The following is a 23,156-nucleotide window of genomic DNA, read 5'->3' on the forward strand; positions in this document are numbered from 1 at the left end:
ACAAGGTGCAAAATGAATCTACTTTAAACGGAATTATAAAATATTATAAAATTCGATGTAGTCAAAACGAAAATGGCAAAAACTACTCAAGAAGTAAAAACAGCTGAAAAATTCACAACTGTAGTTGACAACTTACGAAAGCTACTTGAGCTTCATATATTGATGAAAGATTCCCCGCTGAGATATCAATGGTCAAAAGGTGTGAGCCTGGACGACTCATCAATGAATGAGGCTGTCACCAAGTACATACAACATAGTACTGAAATGACGGATAATGCAAACGCAATACTATTTGCAGGAAGGGGACAGGCTTATAGAGGTAACAGCTTCAGAGGAAACTACTCTTATAGAAGTAGAGTATTACCAGTATAACTTCCACAAGCGAAATACAGCCACAATAATGGCTATAATCAAAACTGTAATAACCTGACTAATAACTATAACAGAGGTCGTGGAAATTCTAGAGGAAACACCAATAAATAAAAAAAAGGAAATACGGCAATACACAACAAAACAATAATGTCCGCTTTACCCAGTCAGTTTCAGAAAACTTCCAGACCCCTTTAGATACGAGAAATTAAAAATACTAACGGTTTATACAATTAACCTCAATATAATGTCTTCGTACCATTTATTAATTTAGAAACAGGGAAGCAGCTTACGTTCCTAGTGGATAGTAAATATTTCTAAGGGAAAATCCAGATATATTTAACAATATACAAATATAAAAGACAATAAATATTCAAGGAATAGGCGAGGGAATCATAAAATCCAAAGGTCTTGATCCAACAGAACTCCAAAAAGACAAATATATAATTCCATATATTTCATATTGTAAATCAAGATTTGGTGATTCCATGTAATAAAACAATAGGAATCTATTTTAAAAAAAATTAAACTGTCAAATAGATCTTAACCCTACAGAGGATTGGTTTATAGTAAGACCAAATAATATAATAATATAATATAATATATATATATATAAAATTCACATTTATATTCAAATAACAAATTCTTCTAGTAAAAATACATTTATCCTACCAGTCAGATCTCAAGTAGTATGAAAACTCAAAATAATGTCCGATACTGATACTATATTAATACCAAACAAGGAAGAAAGTTAACTTTAAGTTAACTTAAGACAGACGGACATCGACTCGCCTAGTGACGCTGATCAAGAATACATATACCTTATGGGGTCGGAAATGTCTTCTTCACTGCGTTGCAAACTTCCCACTGAAATCATTCAATGAATGAAAATAAAATGTTTCACGGGGAAAGCTCGAACCACTATCCCTCATGCCTGTGCATCAAAAACGAAGCGCTAGCGCTCTGTGCTATTGACCATAATATCATATCAATTTTTTAAAAAATAAAATGTTTTTTTAAAAGTTGGATTGGACCCTTTTCACGATGATAGCTCATTAAAAATAGAAGTCAACATGAACATCATAACAGGAAAGATTTAACAATTTAAGAAAATCTTTCTGTAGATATTCTTAAACAAGTTGGGTTGGATTAGAAAGAACTCTTCTTAAGTCTTGGGAAAAAAAGGAGATTATTATTCCCTAACTTCGTTGAAAACTGGTAAGCTTTCAAGCTAGCTACGAAATTTAAAAAAATCTTGGCAATACGAGTTTATTTTTAATTCATGGTCATTGGACGAGCTTGATCGTTATACATACATTTTTTTGAATTAGACAATTTTTGTTGCACTACGGGCTGCTTGTTTTGAAACCAATTATATCCGAAAATAACACTTTTCAAAATTATCTCTAGCAATACGTTTATTGTTACATAACAATTGTTCTGCGGCAGAAATTAAACTGGTCAAAAATCTTTTGATAAGTTTTGTAATTTAAGTATACAATTTATATGAACCTGCTTCGTGAAATGTAATTTTCATTACGTGCACAGAAAAAAAGGAAGAACGCTAGTGCCTCGACTATTAGATACCCGTTACTCAGCTTGCGGGAGCAAAATGAAAAGGGATATATATAATCAGCAAAGGAATGTTTTAAAGTGCCACCTACCGGCTATTTTGGTATATGTTAGATTTGGCTTGGAAAATATTTTTTAGATCAATCGAAATGTTTAAATGAGACAAATACATTTTTTTTGCGTCAATCGATAGGTACTGATGAGACAAATACATTTCAGTTAAAATATTCATAAAAACTGTAGGCATTACAGATTTTCGCGGATTGTGGGTAGAGTAGTCGTGGCACCCCTCTGAAAAAAACTTGTGCTGCGTAGGAAGCCCAGGCATTGGCAAGCGCCAAGTTTGACTGATCTAGCTCCTATAGTTTCCGAGATCTCTGCGTTCATACGGACGGACGGACAGACGGACATTGCTATATCGACTCGTGATCCTGATCAATATATACTTAATAAGGTCGAAAACAATTCCTTTTACTTGTAAAATACTTTACGACGAATCTAGTATACCCTTTTACTCTACGAGTACAAATTGATATGATACAAATAGATATGATACGATGGTCAATATAATGAAATCCAGTATCAAATCGGCCCTGATACGTCAAATATCAATAACCGAAAAATGTTAAAAGCGATATTTCGGTAATATAATTTTTGCATTATAGCTTTTTTGTCACAATAAAGCATATTTCCCTCGGGGAAAAAAAATGAATGCGTGTCTCAGAGGGCTGGCACCTCGCTTTAGTGCACAGGCCTGAGGGTTAGTGGTTCAAGTTTTCCCCGTAACAATTTTATTATTTGATTGAAATGTGAAATTACATGCATTTTAGATATTATTCTTAAATACTTAAACCATTCTCTGCCTAGGGGCTTACATGGACCTGGGACTTTTGGCATCGGAAACAGACATCAGCTGGTCGTCTATCGCACAACGCTTTCCGCGGGCGTTAAGTTCAAAAGCGATGAAAACCATGCTAGTGCAAGCGAGGCAACATGTGTGAAGTAGTCGATTTTCGAATAGGTCTTTTTCGCTCCCACTCACGTAATTAGCGTCGCCATATTGTTATATCCTCTCCATTTCTATGCCAAAAAGTATTCCAACAAGAAAGGAAGTTCATTTCATCATATTATTGACATCTATATGTTAGAGTAGTACGATTTTTGTTAAATTGAATTCGAAATTCTAAAAAATAAAAAAGTTAAATTCCCAATAGTATAAGATAATGTCAAAAAGCCCCAAAGCTATAAAGTGCTTCACTAATTTTCACACGATTTTTCCGATCATTCCTGTGACAGCTATATGATATAGTCGACCGATTTTGATAAAATTTAATTCGAAATTCAGAACTAATGAAAAATTGTTATTTCCAAGCTAACAGGGTTATATGTCAAAAAGCACCAAAGCTATAATTTCTTCATATTATTTTCCCACAAATTTTTCGATTGTTCCCATGACAGCTATATGATATAATCGTCCGATTTTATTAAAATTAATTTCGAAATTCAAAACTAATTAACAAATCTTATTTCCAAACTAAGAAGCTTATCTGTTAAAAAGAACCATAGATATAATTTTTTATATTTCCGACTAATTTTCCGATCGTTTCTATGGCAGCTATATGATATAGTTGTCCAATTTTGTTTTGATGCGTCACAATTCTGTCAGCGTTACGATTGCTGTGTAGATTGTATGGTCTCCGATAAGTAGTAATCGAAAGTCCCTCACGATGACAACGTTTGTAACGTACCAGGGGAGCTCGGATGCTCGCCGAGCTGCACGTGATTGCACTACACTAAGCCTCTCAAGCTGATGCTTAGAAGCAGTGCCCCATACTTAAATGGAGTACGTCCAAGTAGGCGTGATAATGGCTTTGATTAGCAGGGCCTTAATTGAGAAGTGTAGTTTTTTCGAGCGCAGGAGCCAGTCAAACTTTTGTAGCTTCTGCAGGCATTTGGCTGTGTAGATTGTATGGTCTCCGATAAGTAGTAGTCGAAAGTCCCTCACGATGACAACGTTTGTAACGTACCAGGGGAGCTCGGATGCTCGCCGAGCTGCACGTGATTGCACTACACTAAGCCTCTCAAGCTGATGCTTAGAAGCAGTGCCCCATACTTAATGGAGTACGTCCAAGTAGGCGTGATAATGGCTTTGATTAGCAGGGCCTCAATTGAGAAGTGTAGTTTTTTCGAGCGCAGGAGCCAGTCAAACTTTTGTAGCTTCTGCAGGCATTTGGCTGTGTAGATTGTATGGTCTCCGATAAGTAGTAGTCGAAAGTCCCCCACGATGACAACGTTTGTAACGTACCAGGGGAGCTCGGATGCTCGCCGAGCTGCACGTGATTGCACTACACTAAGCCTCTCAAGCTGATGCTTAGAAGCAGTGCCCCATACTTAAATGGAGTACGTCCAAGTAGGCGTGATAATGGCTTTGATTAGCAGGGCCTTATTTGAGAAGTGTAGTTTTTTCGAGCGCAGGAGCCAGTCAAACTTTTGTGGCTTCTGCAGGCATTTGGCTGTGTAGATTGTATGGTCTCCGATAAGTAGTAGTCGAAAGTCCCTCACGATGACAACGTTTGTAACGTACCAGGGGAGCTCGAATGCTCGCCGAGCTGCACGTGATTGCACTACACTAAGCCTCTCGAGCTGATGCTTAGAAGCAGTGCCCCATACTTAAATGGCGTACGTCCAAGTAGGCGTGATAATGGCTTTGATTAGCAGGGCCTTATTTGAGAAGTGTAGTTTTTTCGAGCGCAGGAGCCAGTCAAACTTTTGTAGGTTCTGCAGGCATTTGGCTTTGACTGCCGAGATGTGGGCTACTCCTAGGTAGCAATGGGAAGTAATATTAGTAATGGCTTCTCTAATGAAGGTGAGACCAGCCAAAGTACCGTGCCGACGGGAGAAGGTCATGCGGGCGAATTTAGCGCAGTTAATAGTGATATTCCATTTCGCAGTCTAGTTCACCACAGCATGGACCCAGACCTGAACTGCATTTGTTGCAGATTGCAGCGATGAGTGGGAGGCTAGGCCAGGAGCAGCTTCGCAGCTGAGTCGTCATCATTGTTGCTGCCGGGGGCCGGCATGTCAGCAGTGTACAGCGTGTACAGGAAGGGTCCAAGTGGAACCCCAGCACTAATCTCACACTCACTCCTGGAATAGGAGTCTCTTATTGCCACATCAAAGGTCCTATCAGATATGAAGGATCTCAGGATGGCAAGGAAAGGCGCAGGGAGAAGATCCTTTATTTTGTATAATAGACCCTCATGCCATACTTTGTCAAATGCTTGTTTGACATCGAGGAAAACGCCAACGCTTGTGCTCAAGCGTTTGTGATCTGGATGACCAGACGATGCACCTGTTCAGGGAAGCCATGGGATTTCCTGAAACGAAATAGGTGGGCCGGTATGTGATTCACTACCTGCGGAAGATCCATTAGTCGGCTAAGGAGGATGCGCTCAAAAATCTTGGAGAAGGTTGCCAGCAGGCTGATTGGGCGATGGGACTCAATATGGGTGGCTTTCCAGCTTTGGGGATCATGACAATCCGCGCACGCTTCCACAGTTTAGGAAAGTACCCTAGGCTAAACATGGCGTTAACATTTTTTTTTAGACCAAGGACTCCTTTGCGTGGTAAAGATTTCGCCGCTCGATTATCAATGCATTCATGACTCGCCGTTTTTTTCGGCTGTAGGGCCTTCAGTTGCAACATGATTTCCTAATTATGGGGCGGGACGTTTGAACAGGAGAGCTCAAGAAGGTTGCAACTTCAGCGCGATGATGATCGGCTGTTAGCTCGAAGGGAGTAAAGGTAGAGGAGAGGTGCGCAGCAAAGGCGTTTGCCTTATGATAATCCGTTTTGAGCCAATGGCCACTGTGACTCCGGATGAGTGACTGGAATAACGGTTGTCTCTTCATACCTCTAGTGAGCTTCCAAATCGAGAAGTCACTGTGATTGTCTGGACCAGCTCCTTCCAGCAAGGTGTCAAAGTTTTTCTGCCGATTTTTGGCTAACAGCCGGTGCAGTCTATTAGTGACGCGTGATAACATTTGTTTCACAGCTGGATCACCTGACGCAATTTACTACCTTCTTAGATTGGCGCTGGGGTAGCCTGCCGCGCAGCTTCAGTGATGAGGGAAGTAAAAGACACTGTGTAATCATCGAGCTCTCTACAATTGGTAATGGGGACGTTGAGTTTAATAGAGGCATCTATGTGTGTGCTTTAAAAGCCTTAATGTTTGCATGTGGTGGCAATAATTTTGAAACGCCTTTGAAGAATTGGGAGTCTTCATTTAGATCAATGAGCAGAGGTAAATGGTTTGACGACACATCAGTAAGTACTTGTACTGATATTTGTTGCGGTCTAAAGCCTTTGGAGATACCAAAGTCAATAGCGTTTGGCATTAGGACGATAGGGGTAGTGAGTAGCTTCACCAGAAGCTACAATATCATTACCCTCATCAGTCATTGCATCGCACAGGACCCTGCCTCTAGCGCACATTCTGTAGTTGCCCCACAGGCTGTGTCTGGTTTTCCAGTCGCCTGCTGCTAGGAACTTGCCTTTAAAATGTGGGAATAACGACGATAAGTTGGCCTCGGTCCATCTATAGGCTAAAAGAAGCCACATTAAAAGAGCCTCTGCTTGCGGAAAGCTGAATCGTGATTGCCTGGATGTTGTTTTGCAAAGTATGGAGAAAGGCTGATGGGATATGGAGGATTTTATAAAGATCGCAACGCCTCCATGCATACTGTCATCTGGATGACTGGCGTTGTGTAGGGTGAATCCAGGTATTGTCAAGGTAGACCGAGAGGAGAAGTGTGATTCAGATAGCAAGAGGATGTCTGATTCGTGTAGTTTAATAAAGGCCAGTATCTCGTTAACTTTCGAGGAGGCCCCGCTTGCGTTAGCCATCTTAAGGACACCCATTGTGAGTAGCGGAGGAGAAGCGTCTGTAGAAGTGCCTGAAAGAGGGTCTCAACAAGGGACATCATCCTGTCCAGCCTTGAGAAGAGAAGCTCCAACTTGGCTATGCGTGGCTCAGAAAACTTTTTTTTGATGCACAGGCTTGAGGGTTAGTGGTTCGTATCCTCCCCGTGACAAATTTATTTTTATTTTTTTATTTAAATAATGCAGCATTAGATTTTAGATATTATTCTTTAATACTGCATACTTGAACCTGGGAACTTTCGAATCAGAAACAAACGCCTTAACAGCGGTCTATCGCATAACGTTTTTCGCGGGCGTTTAGTTCTTAAGCCCTGAAAACCGAAAGGTACTAACGCGATATAGAAAGCCCACAGTACACCACTTTAAGTCGAATTGCACTTTTTGTTCTATTTTAAGCCCTTCCTGTTCTTACTTCAAGAACATTTTGATATTATTGGATTAAGAATCACTTGCAAATGTATAAAATCCAACAGTAGCCAAGTTAGGGATAGTACCAGGCGCTTAGTATCTCCCACTGGTTATAAAAACTGCTGATCAGCATAGTATAGTCAATGTCAATTGTTGACTCAACTCCTCAATAGTTCAACTGCACGCTGACGAAAGAGTTACGCTTAATGCTACCATCATCAAAAATAGCTCGCGCACAGCAAGCCCAGAAGACCCAAAGTCGATCGCAAAGGCAAATAGCGAAACTTCCTTAGCCACCCAAGGAGACGACAAGAAGCTGTCTGTTCCTACGAGCAATCAGACACGATCGTCTCTCCGTAAAGTCACCAGCAACCCGTTCTCAGACAAAAATGAGTAATGAAATCGCAATTGCAGTCCTCGCACGGTTCATCACGGTGTCCGACCATTTGAGCCATTTCAGAGCGACGATTGAAACTCCAATAAACAGTCCACTTACATTCCGTATGGGTGCCGGGTACCTCCATACGATACTGATGTATTCGAACAGATAGTCCTCTATCTGAAATGGCCAACATTTAGGGATCTTTTTACAGCAGCTTATGTCAACAATTCTAGGTTGATATCGGTCAAAAAACGTTTTTATCTCAACGCTAAAGCTAGCGGCGAGGCTAATCAGTCAATCGCAGTCAAGTCCCCTCTCGCATATGAGGGTTTCGATTCAGCATAGGCAGCTCTTAGAGACCGCTTCGAAAATAAGAAACTGCTGGTAAACAGCCAACTCAAAATCCTTTTTAATTTAAGTTCCTTAAGATTATCAATGCATTCATGACTCGCCGTTTTTTTCGGCTGTAGGGCCTTCAGTTGCAACATGATTTCCTAATTATGGGGCGGGACGTTTGAACAGGAGAGCTCAAGAAGGTTGCAACTTCAGCGCGATGATGATCGGCTGTTAGCTCGAAGGGAGTAAAGGTAGAGGAGAGGTGCGCAGCAAAGGCGTTTGCCTTATGATAATCCGTTTTGAGCCAATGGCCACTGTGACTCCGGATGAGTGACTGGAATAACGGTTGTCTCTTCATACCTCTAGTGAGCTTCCAAATCGAGAAGTCACTGTGATTGTCTGGACCAGCTCCTTCCAGCAAGGTGTCAAAGTTTTTCTGCCGATTTTTGGCTAACAGCCGGTGCAGTCTATTAGTGACGCGTGATAACATTTGTTTCACAGCTGGATCACCTGACGCAATTTACTACCTTCTAAGATTGGCGCTGGGGTAGCCTGCCGCGCAGCTTCAGTGATGAGGGAAGTAAAAGACACTGTGTAATCATCGAGCTCTCTACAATTGGTAATGGGGACGTTGAGTTTAATAGAGGCATCTATGTGTGTGCTTTAAAAGCCTTAATGTTTGCATGTGGTGGCAATAATTTTGAAACGCCTTTGAAGAATTGGGAGTCTTCATTAGCTTATGTCAACAATTCTAGGTTGATATCGGTCAAAAAACGTTTTTATCTCAACGCTAAAGCTAGCGGCGAGGCTAATCAGTCAATCGCAGTCAAGTCCCCTCTCGCATATGAGGGTTTCGATTCAGCATAGGCAGCTCTTAGAGACCGCTTCGAAAATAAGAAACTGCTGGTAAACAGCCAACTCAAAATCCTTTTTAATTTAAGTTCCTTAAGATCTGAATCTGGCCAGGCTCTGAAAGACCTACAGAGCACAATACAAGGGTGTTTGATAGCGCTGGCTCTTTCCAACATTCCATTCTCGTGGTATTCCTGTGCGCCTGTACATTACCAAAACTGCCCCTCTCCTTATGGAAGCAGTCCCTTTTCAAATGAACACGTTTCTTAGCTACCGATACTGAACGTTATAGGCGATTGAGGATATGCAACCCAGTACCAGCAATCAGTCTAACGCAAGAGTCAAACTTTTTCCAGGAAGCTCAACTCCTTCGAAGGTAGGGTGATCACAAAACCAAAGAATTGCGATCTGTGCTCAAAAGGAAGTCATCCGGTGCGCTTATGCCAGCGTTTTCTCCAGATGTCTGTGGATGCCCGAACGAACTACATAAAAAAAAACAGGTTTGCCTAAATTGTTTCGAATGTACTAGAACTCACAGCTGTTTCACATGTCGAGCGCGGCTTCATACACTGTTGCATAAAGGCAACCCCAATTCCCGTTGGTCAACTTCCGCAGGCCTTCAGCTAGAAACCGCAGCTTACGTTTTGCCTAAATTGGCCGGAAAGCTACCGTCCACCGGATCTTGCCATTCTGGCAGATCTAACATTTTTAGAGAGTTCCCAGATAAATGTTCTGATCGGAGCCGTCCACCCCTTGTCACTTTGACAGGAATTGAAAAAAAGTCATGATCTTTTAAAACTATTTGGCCTGACTTTTATTTGATTTCTAAAAATTGGGGCAGATAGTTTTTTGATTTTAAGCATAGGCTGGTTCCGACTTATATACTTACCTGCAATATAACAAAACTTTTGGGAAAGTTCTTAAAACTGAGAGAGAGAGTTTTTAAAACTGAGAGACTTATGTGCGTATGTGATTCACTACCTGCGGAAGATCCATTAGTCGGCTAAGGAGGATGCGCTCAAAAATCTTGGAGAAGGTTGCCAGCAGGCTGATTGGGCGATGGGACTCAATATGGGTGGCTTTCCAGCTTTGGGGATCATGACAATCCGCGCACGCTTCCACAGTTTAGGAAAGTACCCTAGGCTAAACATGGCGTTAAAATTTTTTATTAGACCAAGGACTCCTTTGCGTGGTAAAAATTTCGCCGCTCGATTATCAATGCATTCATGTGTCGCCGTTTTTTTCGGTTGTAGGGCCTTCAGTTGCAACATGATTTCCTGTGTGTCTTATGGGGCGGGCCGTTTGAACAGGAGAGCTCAAGAAGGTTGCAACTTCAGCGCGATGATGATCGGCTGTTAGCTCGAAGAGAGTAAAGGTAGAGGAGAGGTGCACAGCAAAGGCGTTTGCCTTATCATAATCCGTTTGAGCCAATGGCCACTGTGACTCCGGATGAGTGACTGGAATAACGGTTGTCTCTTCATACCTCTAGTGAGCTTCCAAATCGAGAAGTCACTGTGATTGTCTGGACCAGCTCCTTCCAGCAAGGTGTCAAAGTTTTTCTGCCGATTTTTGGCTAACAGCCGGTGCAGTCTATTAGTGACGCGTGATAACATTTGTTTCACAGCTGGATCACCTGACGCAATGTACTACCTTCTAAGATTGGCGCTGGGGTAGCCTGCCGCGCAGGTTCAGTGATGAGGGAAGTAAAAGACACTGTGTAATCATCGAGCTCTCTACAATTGGTAATGGGGACGTTGAGTTTAATAGAGGCATCTATGTGTGTGCTTTAAAAGCCTTAATGTTTGCATGTGGTGGCAATAATTTTGAAACGCCTTTGAAGAATTGGGAGTCTTCATTTAGCTCAAAGAGCAGAGGTAAATGGTTTGACGACACATCAGTAAGTACTTGTACTGATATTTGTTGCGGTCTAAAGCCTTTGGTGGAACTTGGTTTTAAAATGTGGGAATAACGACGATAAGTTGGCCTCGGTCCATCTATAGGCTAAAAGAAGCCACATTAAAAGAGCCTCTGCTTGCGGAAAGCTGAATCGTGATTGCCTGGATGTTGTTTTGCAAAGTATGGAGAAAGGCTGATGGGATATGGAGGATTTTATAAAGATCGCAACGCCTCCATGCATACTGTCATCTGGATGACTGGCGTTGTGTAGGGTGAATCCAGGTATTGTCAAGGTAGACCGAGAGGAGAAGTGTGATTCAGATAGCAAGAGGATGTCTGATTCGTGTAGTTTAATAAAGGCCAGTATCTCGTTAACTTTCGAGGAGGCCCCGCTTGCGTTAGCCATCTTAAGGACACCCATTGTGAGTAGCGGAGGAGAAGCGTCTGTAGAAGTGCCTGAAAGAGGGTCTCAACAAGGGACATCATCCTGTCCAGCCTTGAGAAGAGAAGCTCCAACTTGGCTATGCGTGGCTCAGAAAACTTTTTTTTTATGCACAGGCTTGAGGGTTAGTGGTTCGTATCCTCCCCGTGACAAATTTATTTTTATTTTTTTATTTAAATAATGCAGCATTAGATTTTAGATATTATTCTTTAATACTGCATACTTGAACCTGGGAACTTTCGAATCAGAAACAAACGCCTTAACAGCGGTCTATCGCATAACGTTTTTCGCGGGCGTTTAGTTCTTAAGCCCTGAAAACCGAAAGGTACTAACGCGATATAAAAAGCCCACAATACACCACTTTAAGTCGAATTGCACTTTTTGTTCTATTTTAAGTCCTTCCTGTTCTTACTTCAAGAACATTTTGATATTATTGGATTAAGAATCACTTGCGAATGTATAAAATCCAACAGTAGCCAAGTTAGGGATAGTAGCAGGCGCTTAGTATCTCCCACTGGTTATAAGAACTGCTGATCAGCATAGTATAGTCAATGTCAATTGTTGACTCACCTCCTCAATAGTTCAACTGCACACTGACGAAAGAGTTACGCTTAATGCTACCATCATCAAAAATAGCTCGCGCACAGCAAGCCCAGAAGACCCAAAGTCGATCGCAAAGGCAAATAGCGAAACTTCCTTAGCCACCCAAGGAGACGACAAGAAGCTGTCTGTTCCTACGAGCAATCAGACACGATCGTCTCTCCGTAAAGTCACCAGCAACCCGTTATCAGACAAAAATGAGTAATGAAATCGCAATTGCAGTCCTCGCACGGTTCATCACGGTGTCCAACCATTTGAGCCATTTCAGAGCGACGATTGAAACTCCAATAAACAGTCCACTTACATTCCGTATGGGTGCCGGGTACCTCCATACGATACTGATGTATTCGAACAGATAGTCCTCTATCTGAAATGGCCAACATTTAGGGATCTTTTTACAGCAGCTTATGTCAACAATTCTAGGTTGATATCGGTCAAAAAACGTTTTTATCTCAACGCTAAAGCTAGCGGCGAGGCTAATCAGTAAATCGCAGTCAAGTCCCCTCTCGCATATGAGGGTTTCGATTCAGCATAGGCAGCTCTTAGAGACCGCTTCGAAAATAAGAAACTGCTAGTAAACAGCCAACTCAAAATCCTTTTTAATTTAAGTTCCTTAAGATCTGAATCTGGCCAGGCTCTGAAAGACCTACAGAGCACAATACAAGGGTGTTTGATAGCGCTGGCTCTTTCCAACATTCCATTCTCGTGGTATTCCTGTGCGCCTGTACATTACCAAAACTGCCCCTCTCCTTATGGAAGCAGTCCCTTTTCAAATGAACACGTTTCTTAGCTACCGATACCGAACGTTATAGGCGATTGAGGATATGCAACCCAGTACCAGCAATCACTCTAACGCAAGAGTCAAACTGTTTCCAGGAAGCTCAACTCCTTCGAAGGTAGGGTGGTCACAAAACCAAAGAATTGCGATCTGTGCTCAAAAGGAAGTCATCCGGTGCGCTTATGCCAGCGTTTTCTCCAGATGTCTGTGGATGCCCGAACGAACTACATAAAAAAAAACAGGTTTGCCTAAATTGTTTCGAATGTACTAGAACTCACAGCTGTTTCACATGTCGAGCGCGGCTTCATACACTGTTGCATAAAGGCAGCCCCAATTCCCGTTGGTCAACTTCTGCAGGCCTTCAGCTAGAAACCGCAGCTTACGTTTTGCCTAAATTGGCCGGAAAGCTACCGTCCACCGGATCTTGCCATTCTGGCAGATCCAACATTTTTAGAGAGTTCCCAGATAAATGTTCTGATCGGAGCCGTCCACCCCTTGTCACTTTGACAGGAATTGAAAAAAAGTCATGATCTTTTAAAACTATTTGGCCTGACTTTTATTTGATTTCTAAAAATTGGGGCAGATAGTTTTTTGATTTTAAGCATAGGCTGGTTCCGACTTATATACTTACCTGCAATATAACAAAACTTTTGGGAAAGTTCTTAAAACTGAGAGAGAGAGTTTTTAAAACTGAGAGACTTATGTGCGTATGTGATTCACTACCTGCGGAAGATCCATTAGTCGGCTAAGGAGGATGCGCTCAAAAATCTTGGAGAAGGTTGCCAGCAGGCTGATTGGGCGATAGGACTCAATATGGGTGGCTTTCCAGCTTTGGGGATCATGACAATCCGCGCACGCTTCCACAGTTTAGGAAAGTACCCTAGGCTAAACATGGCGTTAAAATTTTTTATTAGACCAAGGACTCCTTTGCGTGGTAAAGATTTCGCCGCTCGATTATCAATGCATTCATGTCTCGCCGTTTTTTTCGGTTGTAGGGCCTTCAGTTGCAACATGATTTCCTGTCTGTCTTATGGGACGGGCCGTTTGAACAGGAGAGCTCAAGAAGGTTGCAACTTCAGCGCGATGATGATCGGCTGTTAGCTCGAAGGGAGTAAAGGTAGAGGAGAGGTGCGCAGCAAAGGCGTTTGCCTTATGATAATCCGTTTTGAGCCAATGGCCACTGTGACTCCGGATGAGTGACTGGAATAACGGTTGTCTCTTCATACCTCTAGTGAGCTTCCAAATCGAGAAGTCACTGTGATTGTCTGGACCAGCTCCTTCCAGCAAGGTGTCAAAGTTTTTCTGCCGATTTTTGGCTAACAGCCGGTGCAGTCTATTAGTGACGCGTGATAACATTTGTTTCACAGCTGGATCACCTGACGCAATTTACTACCTTCTAAGATTGGCGCTGGGGTAGCCTGCCGCGCAGCTTCAGTGATGAGGGAAGTAAAAGACACTGTGTAATCATCGAGCTCTCTACAATTGGTAATGGGGACGTTGAGTTTAATAGAGGCATCTATGTGTGTGCTTTAAAAGCCTTAATGTTTGCATGTGGTGGCAATAATTTTGAAACGCCTTTGAAGAATTGGGAGTCTTCATTTAGATCAATGAGCAGAGGTAAATGGTTTGACGACACATCAGTAAGTACTTGTACTGATATTTGTTGCGGTCTAAAGCCTTTGGAGATACCAAAGTCAATAGCGTTTGGCATTAGGACGATAGGGGTAGTGAGTAGCTTCACCAGAAGCTACAATATCATTACCCTCATCAGTCATTGCATCGCACAGGACCCTGCCTCTAGCGCACATTCTGTAGTTGCCCCACAGGCTGTGTCTGGTTTTCCAGTCGCCTGCTGCTAGGAACTTGCCTTTAAAATGTGGGAATAACGACGATAAGTTGGCCTCGGTCCATCTATAGGCTAAAAGAAGCCACATTAAAAGAGCCTCTGCTTGCGGAAAGCTGAATCGTGATTGCCTGGATGTTGTTTTGCAAAGTATGGAGAAAGGCTGATGGGATATGGAGGATTTTATAAAGATCGCAACGCCTCCATGCATACTGTCATCTGGATGACTGGCGTTGTGTAGGGTGAATCCAGGTATTGTCAAGGTAGACCGAGAGGAGAAGTGTGATTCAGATAGCAAGAGGATGTCTGATTCGTGTAGTTTAATAAAGGCCAGTATCTCGTTAACTTTCGAGGAGGCCCCGCTTGCGTTAGCCATCTTAAGGACACCCATTGTGAGTAGCGGAGGAGAAGCGTCTGTAGAAGTGCCTGAAAGAGGGTCTCAACAAGTGACATCATCCTGTCCAGCCTTGAGAAGAGAAGCTCCAACTTGGCTATGCGTGGCTCAGAAAACTTTTTTTTGATGCACAGGCTTGAGGGTTAGTGGTTCGTATCCTCCCCGTGACAAATTTATTTTTATTTTTTTATTTAAATAATGCAGCATTAGATTTTAGATATTATTCTTTAATACTGCATACTTGAACCTGGGAACTTTCGAATCAGAAACAAACGCCTTAACAGCGGTCTATCGCATAACGTTTTTCGCGGGCGTTTAGTTCTTAAGCCCTGAAAACCGAAAGGTACTAACGCGATATAGAAAGCCCACAGTACACCACTTTAAGTCGAATTGCACTTTTTGTTCTATTTTAAGTCCTTCCTGTTCTTACTTCAAGAACATTTTGATATTATTGGATTAAGAATCACTTGCAAATGTATAAAATCCAACAGTAGCCAAGTTAGGGATAGTACCAGGCGCTTAGTATCTCCCACTGGTTATAAAAACTGCTGATCAGCATAGTATAGTCAATGTCAATTGTTGACTCAACTCCTCAATAGTTCAACTGCACGCTGACGAAAGAGTTACGCTTAATGCTACCATCATCAAAAATAGCTCGCGCACAGCAAGCCCAGAAGACCCAAAGTCGATCGCAAAGGCAAATAGCGAAACTTCCTTAGCCACCCAAGGAGACGACAAGAAGCTGTCTGTTCCTACGAGCAATCAGACACGATCGTCTCTCCGTAAAGTCACCAGCAACCCGTTCTCAGACAAAAATGAGTAATGAAATCGCAATTGCAGTCCTCGCACGGTTCATCACGGTGTCCGACCATTTGAGCCATTTCAGAGCGACGATTGAAACTCCAATAAACAGTCCACTTACATTCCGTATGGGTGCCGGGTACCTCCATACGATACTGATGTATTCGAACAGATAGTCCTCTATCTGAAATGGCCAACATTTAGGGATCTTTTTACAGCAGCTTATGTCAACAATTCTAGGTTGATATCGGTCAAAAAACGTTTTTATCTCAACGCTAAAGCTAGCGGCGAGGCTAATCAGTCAATCGCAGTCAAGTCCCCTCTCGCATATGAGGGTTTCGATTCAGCATAGGCAGCTCTTAGAGACCGCTTCGAAAATAAGAAACTGCTGGTAAACAGCCAACTCAAAATCCTTTTTAATTTAAGTTCCTTAAGATCTGAATCTGGCCAGGCTCTGAAAGACCTACAGAGCACAATACAAGGGTGTTTGATAGCGCTGGCTCTTTCCAACATTCCATTCTCGTGGTATTCCTGTGCGCCTGTACATTACCAAAACTGCCCCTCTCCTTATGGAAGCAGTCCCTTTTCAAATGAACACGTTTCTTAGCTACCGATACTGAACGTTATAGGCGATTGAGGATATGCAACCCAGTACCAGCAATCAGTCTAACGCAAGAGTCAAACTGTTTCCAGGAAGCTCAACTCCTTCGAAGGTAGGGTGATCACAAAACCAAAGAATTGCGATCTGTGCTCAAAAGGAAGTCATCCGGTGCGCTTATGCCAGCGTTTTCTCCAGATGTCTGTGGATGCCCGAACGAACTACATAAAAAAAAACAGGTTTGCCTAAATTGTTTCGAATGTACTAGAACTCACAGCTGTTTCACATGTCGAGCGCGGCTTCATACACTGTTGCATAAAGGCAACCCCAATTCCCGTTGGTCAACTTCCGCAGGCCTTCAGCTAGAAACCGCAGCTTACGTTTTGCCTAAATTGGCCGGAAAGCTACCGTCCACCGGATCTTGCCATTCTGGCAGATCTAACATTTTTAGAGAGTTCCCAGATAAATGTTCTGATCGGAGCCGTCCACCCCTTGTCACTTTGACAGGAATTGAAAAAAAGTCATGATCTTTTAAAACTATTTGGCCTGACTTTTATTTGATTTCTAAAAATTGGGGCAGATAGTTTTTTGATTTTAAGCATAGGCTGGTTCCGACTTATATACTTACCTGCAATATAACAAAACTTTTGGGAAAGTTCTTAAAACTGAGAGAGAGAGTTTTTAAAACTGAGAGACTTATGTGCGTATGTGATTCACTACCTGCGGAAGATCCATTAGTCGGCTAAGGAGGACGCGCTCAAAAATCTTGTAGAAGGTTGCCAGCAGGCTGATTGGGCGATGGGACTCAATATGGGTGGCTTTCCAGCTTTGGGGATCATGACAATCCGCGCACGCTTCCACAGTTTAGGAAAGTACCCTAGGCTAAACATGGCGTTAAAATTTTTTATTAGACCAAGGACTCCTTTGCGTGGTAAAAATTTCGCCGCTCGATTATCAATGCATTCATGTGTCGCCGTTTTTTTCGGTTGTAGGGCCTTCAGTTGCAACATGATTTCCTGTGTGTCTTATGGGGCGGGCCGTTTGAACAGGAGAGCTCAAGAAGGTTGCAACTTCAGCGCGATGATGATCGGCTGTTAGCTCGAAGAGAGTAAAGGTAGAGGAGAGGTGCACAGCAAAGGCGTTTGCCTTATCATAATCCGTTTTGAGCCAATGGCCACTGTGACTCCGGATGAGTGACTGGAATAACGGTTGTCTCTTCATACCTCTAGTGAGCTTCCAAATCGAGAAGTCACTGTGATTGTCTGGACCAGCTCCTTCCAGCAAGGTGTCAAAGTTTTTCTGCCGATTTTTGGCTAACAGCCGGTGCAGTCTATTAGTGACGCGTGATAACATTTGTTTCACAGCTGGATCGTTAACTTTCGAGGAGGCCCCGCTTGCGTTAGCCATCTTAAGGACACCCATTGTGAGTAGCGGAGGAGAAGCGTCTGTAGAAGTGCCTGAAAGAGGGTCTCAACAAGGGACATCATCCTGTCCAGCCTTGAGAAGAGAAGCTCCAACTTGGCTATGCGTGGCTCAGAAAACTTTTTTTTGATGCACAGGCTTGAGGGTTAGTGGTTCGTATCCTCCCCGTGACAAATTTATTTTTATTTTTTTATTTAAATAATGCAGCATTAGATTTTAGATATTATTCTTTAATACTGCATACTTGAACCTGGGAACTTTCGAATCAGAAACAAACGCCTTAACAGCGGTCTATCGCATAACGTTTTTCGCGGGCGTTTAGTTCTTAAGCCCTGAAAACCGAAGGTACTAACGCGATATAGAAAGCCCACAGTACACCACTTTAAGTCGAATTGCACTTTTTGTTCTATTTTAAGTCCTTCCTGTTCTTACTTTAAGAACATTTTGATATTATTCGATTAAGAATCACTTGCAAATGTATAAAATCCAACAGTAGCCAAGTTAGGGATAGTACCAGGCGCTTAGTATCTCCCACTGGTTATAAAAACTGCTGATCAGCATAGTATAGTCAATGTCAATTGTTGACTCAACTCCTCAATAGTTCAACTGCACGCTGACGAAAGAGTTACGCTTAATGCTACCATCATCAAAAATAGCTCGCGCACAGCAAGCCCAGAAGACCCAAAGTCGATCGCAAAGGCAAATAGCGAAACTTCCTTAGCCACCCAAGGAGACGACAAGAAGCTGTCTGTTCCTACGAGCAATCAGACACGATCGTCTCTCCGTAAAGTCACCAGCAACCCGTTCTCAGACAAAAATGAGTAATGAAATCGCAATTGCAGTCCTCGCACGGTTCATCACGGTGTCCGACCATTTGAGCCATTTCAGAGCGACGATTGAAACTCCAATAAACAGTCCACTTACATTCCGTATGGGTGCCGGGTACCTCCATACGATACTGATGTATTCGAACAGATAGTCCTCTATCTGAAATGGCCAACATTTAGGGATCTTTTTACAGCAGCTTATGTCAACAATTCTAGGTTGATATCGGTCAAAAAACGTTTTTATCTCAACGCTAAAGCTAGCGGCGAGGCTAATCAGTCAATCGCAGTCAAGTCCCCTCTCGCATATGAGGGTTTCGATTCAGCATAGGCAGCTCTTAGAGACCGCTTCGAAAATAAGAAACTGCTGGTAAACAGCCAACTCAAAATCCTTTTTAATTTAAGTTCCTTAAGATCTGAATCTGGCCAGGCTCTGAAAGACCTACAGAGCACAATACAAGGGTGTTTGATAGCGCTGGCTCTTTCCAACATTCCATTCTCGTGGTATTCCTGTGCGCCTGTACATTACCAAAACTGCCCCTCTCCTTATGGAAGCAGTCCCTTTTCAAATGAACACGTTTCTTAGCTACCGATACTGAACGTTATAGGCGATTGAGGATATGCAACCCAGTACCAGCAATCAGTCTAACGCAAGAGTCAAACTGTTTCCAGGAAGCTCAACTCCTTCGAAGGTAGGGTGATCACAAAACCAAAGAATTGCGATCTGTGCTCAAAAGGAAGTCATGCGGTGCGCTTATGCCAGCGTTTTCTCCAGATGTCTGTGGATGCCCGAACGAACTACATAAAAAAAAACAGGTTTGCCTAAATTGTTTCGAATGTACTAGAACTCACAGCTGTTTCACATGTCGAGCGCGGCTTCATACACTGTTGCATAAAGGCAACCCCAATTCCCGTTGGTCAACTTCCGCAGGCCTTCAGCTAGAAACCGCAGCTTACGTTTTGCCTAAATTGGCCGGAAAGCTACCGTCCACCGGATCTTGCCATTCTGGCAGATCTAACATTTTTAGAGAGTTCCCAGATAAATGTTCTGATCGGAGCCGTCCACCCCTTGTCACTTTGACAGGAATTGAAAAAAAGTCATGATCTTTTAAAACTATTTGGCCTGACTTTTATTTGATTTCTAAAAATTGGGGCAGATAGTTTTTTGATTTTAAGCATAGGCTGGTTCCGACTTATATACTACCTGCAATAGAACAAAACTTTTGGGAAAGTTCTTAAAACTGAGAGAGAGAGTTTTTAAAACTGAGAGACTTATGTGCGTATGTGATTCACTACCTGCGGAAGATCCATTAGTCGGCTAAGGAGGATGCGCTCAAAAATCTTGGAGAAGGTTGCCAGCAGGCTGATTGGGCGATGGGACTCAATATGGGTGGCTTTCCAGCTTTGGGGATCATGACAATCCGCGCACGCTTCCACAGTTTAGGAAAGTACCCTAGGCTAAACATGGCGTTAAAATTTTTTATTAGACCAAGGACTCCTTTGCGTGGTAAAAATTTCGCCGCTCGATTATCAATGCATTCATGTGTCGCCGTTTTTTTCGGTTGTAGGGCCTTCAGTTGCAACATGATTTCCTGTGTGTCTTATGGGGCGGGCCGTTTGAACAGGAGAGCTCAAGAAGGTTGCAACTTCAGCGCGATGATGATCGGCTGTTAGCTCGAAGAGAGTAAAGGTAGAGGAGAGGTGCACAGCAAAGGCGTTTGCCTTATCATAATCCGTTTTGAGCCAATGGCCACTGTGACTCCGGATGAGTGACTGGAATAACGGTTGTCTCTTCATACCTCTAGTGAGCTTCCAAATCGAGAAGTCACTGTGATTGTCTGGACCAGCTCCTTCCAGCAAGGTGTCAAAGTTTTTCTGCCGATTTTTGGCTAACAGCCGGTGCAGTCTATTAGTGACGCGTGATAACATTTGTTTCACAGCTGGATCACCTGACGCAATGTACTACCTTCTAAGATTGGCGCTGGGGTAGCCTGCCGCGCAGGTTCAGTGATGAGGGAAGTAAAAGACACTGTGTAATCATCGAGCTCTCTACAATTGGTAATGGGGACGTTGAGTTTAATAGAGGCATCTATGTGTGTGCTTTAAAAGCCTTAATGTTTGCATGTGGTGGCAATAATTTTGAAACGCCTTTGAAGAATTGGGAGTCTTCATTTAGCTCAAAGAGCAGAGGTAAATGGTTTGACGACACATCAGTAAGTACTTGTACTGATATTTGTTGCGGTCTAAAGCCTTTGGAGATACCAAAGTCAATAGCGTTTGGCATTAGGACGATAGGGGTAGTGAGTAGCTTCACCAGAAGCTACAATATCATTACCCTCATCAGTCATTGCATCGCACAGGACCCTGCCTCTAGCGCACATTCTGTAGTTGCCCCACAGGCTGTGTCTGGTTTTCCAGTCGCCTGCTGCTAGGAACTTGGCTTTAAAATGTGGGAATAACGACGATAAGTTGGCCTCGGTCCATCTATAGGCTAAAAGAAGCCACATTAAAAGAGCCTCTGCTTGCGGAAAGCTGAATCGTGATTGCCTGGATGTTGTTTTGCAAAGTATGGAGAAAGGCTGATGGGATATGGAGGATTTTATAAAGATCGCAACGCCTCCATGCATACTGTCATCTGGATGACTGGCGTTGTGTAGGGTGAATCCAGGTATTGTCAAGGTAGACCGAGAGGAGAAGTGTGATTCAGATAGCAAGAGGATGTCTGATTCGTGTAGTTTAATAAAGGCCAGTATCTCGTTAACTTTCGAGGAGGCCCCGCTTGCGTTAGCCATCTTAAGGACACCCATTGTGAGTAGCGGAGGAGAAGCGTCTGTAGAAGTGCCTGAAAGAGGGTCTCAACAAGGGACATCATCCTGTCCAGCCTTGAGAAGAGAAGCTCCAACTTGGCTATGCGTGGCTCAGAAAACTTTTTTTTGATGCACAGGCTTGAGGGTTAGTGGTTCGTATCCTCCCCGTGACAAATTTATTTTTATTTTTTTATTTAAATAATGCAGCATTAGATTTTAGATATTATTCTTTAATACTGCATACTTGAACCTGGGAACTTTCGAATCAGAAACAAACGCCTTAACAGCGGTCTATCGCATAACGTTTTTCGCGGGCGTTTAGTTCTTAAGCCCTGAAAACCGAAAGGTACTAACGCGATATAAAAAGCCCACAATACACCACTTTAAGTCGAATTGCACTTTTTGTTCTATTTTAAGTCCTTCCTGTTCTTACTTCAAGAACATTTTGATATTATTGGATTAAGAATCACTTGCAAATGTATAAAATCCAACAGTAGCCAAGTTAGGGATAGTAGCAGGCGCTTAGTATCTCCCACTGGTTATAAGAACTGCTGATCAGCATAGTATAGTCAATGTCAATTGTTGACTCACCTCCTCAATAGTTCAACTGCACACTGACGAAAGAGTTACGCTTAATGCTACCATCATCAAAAATAGCTCGCGCACAGCAAGCCCAGAAGACCCAAAGTCGATCGCAAAGGCAAATAGCGAAACTTCCTTAGCCACCCAAGGAGACGACAAGAAGCTGTCTGTTCCTACGAGCAATCAGACACGATCGTCTCTCCGTAAAGTCACCAGCAACCCGTTCTCAGACAAAAATGAGTAATGAAATCGCAATTGCAGTCCTCGCACGGTTCATCACGGTGTCCGACCATTTGAGCCATTTCAGAGCGACGATTGAAACTCCAATAAACAGTCCACTTACATTCCGTATGGGTGCCGGGTACCTCCATACGATACTGATGTATTCGAACAGATAGTCCTCTATCTGAAATGGCCAACATTTAGGGATCTTTTTACAGCAGCTTATGTCAACAATTCTAGGTTGATATCGGTCAAAAAACGTTTTTATCTCAACGCTAAAGCTAGCGGCGAGGCTAATCAGTCAATCGCAGTCAAGTCCCCTCTCGCATATGAGGGTTTCGATTCAGCATAGGCAGCTCTTAGAGACCGCTTCGAAAATAAGAAACTGCTGGTAAACAGCCAACTCAAAATCCTTTTTAATTTAAGTTCCTTAAGATCTGAATCTGGCCAGGCTCTGAAAGACCTACAGAGCACAATACAAGGGTGTTTGATAGCGCTGGCTCTTTCCAACATTCCATTCTCGTGGTATTCCTGTGCGCCTGTAGATTAATAAAACTGCCCCTCTCCTTATGGAAGCAGTCCCTTTTCAAATGAACACGTTTCTTAGCTACCGATACCGAACGTTATAGGCGATTGAGGATATGCAACCCAGTACCAGCAATCACTCTAACGCAAGAGTCAAACTGTTTCCAGGAAGCTCAACTCCTTCGAAGGTAGGGTGGTCACAAAACCAAAGAATTGCGATCTGTGCTCAAAAGGAAGTCATCCGGTGCGCTTATGCCAGCGTTTTCTCCAGATGTCTGTGGATGCCCGAACGAACTACATAAAAAAAAACAGGTTTGCCTAAATTGTTTCGAATGTACTAGAACTCACAGCTGTTTCACATGTCGAGCGCGGCTTCATACACTGTTGCATAAAGGCAGCCCCAATTCCCGTTGGTCAACTTCCGCAGGCCTTCAGCTAGAAACCGCAGCTTACGTTTTGCCTAAATTGGCCGGAAAGCTACCGTCCACCGGATCTTGCCATTCTGGCAGATCCAACATTTTTAGAGAGTTCCCAGATAAATGTTCTGATCGGAGCCGTCCA

At 42.9% G+C, this 23,156-nt stretch overlaps 1 long non-coding RNA gene across 2 annotated transcripts; it reads right to left on the bottom strand.

Annotated features, from left to right (window-relative positions):
* Positions 1 to 11,674: 11,674 nt before the first annotated feature.
* On the bottom strand, positions 11,675 to 23,156 carry LOC127011813 (uncharacterized). Of its 2 annotated transcripts, none has more exons than XR_007765183.1 (3): positions 22,944 to 23,156; positions 21,858 to 22,889; positions 11,675 to 11,713 (listed from the first exon to the last, which is right to left on the bottom strand). It is a non-coding gene; the product is annotated as an uncharacterized LOC127011813 (long non-coding RNA). The 2 variants fall into 2 exon arrangements; XR_007765182.1 differs by lacking the exon at positions 11,675 to 11,713 and adding an exon at positions 21,763 to 21,801.

Source organism: Drosophila biarmipes, unplaced genomic scaffold (genome assembly GCF_025231255.1).
Source record: "Drosophila biarmipes strain raj3 unplaced genomic scaffold, RU_DBia_V1.1 ptg000009l, whole genome shotgun sequence".
NCBI lineage: Eukaryota > Metazoa > Arthropoda > Insecta > Diptera > Drosophilidae > Drosophila > Drosophila biarmipes.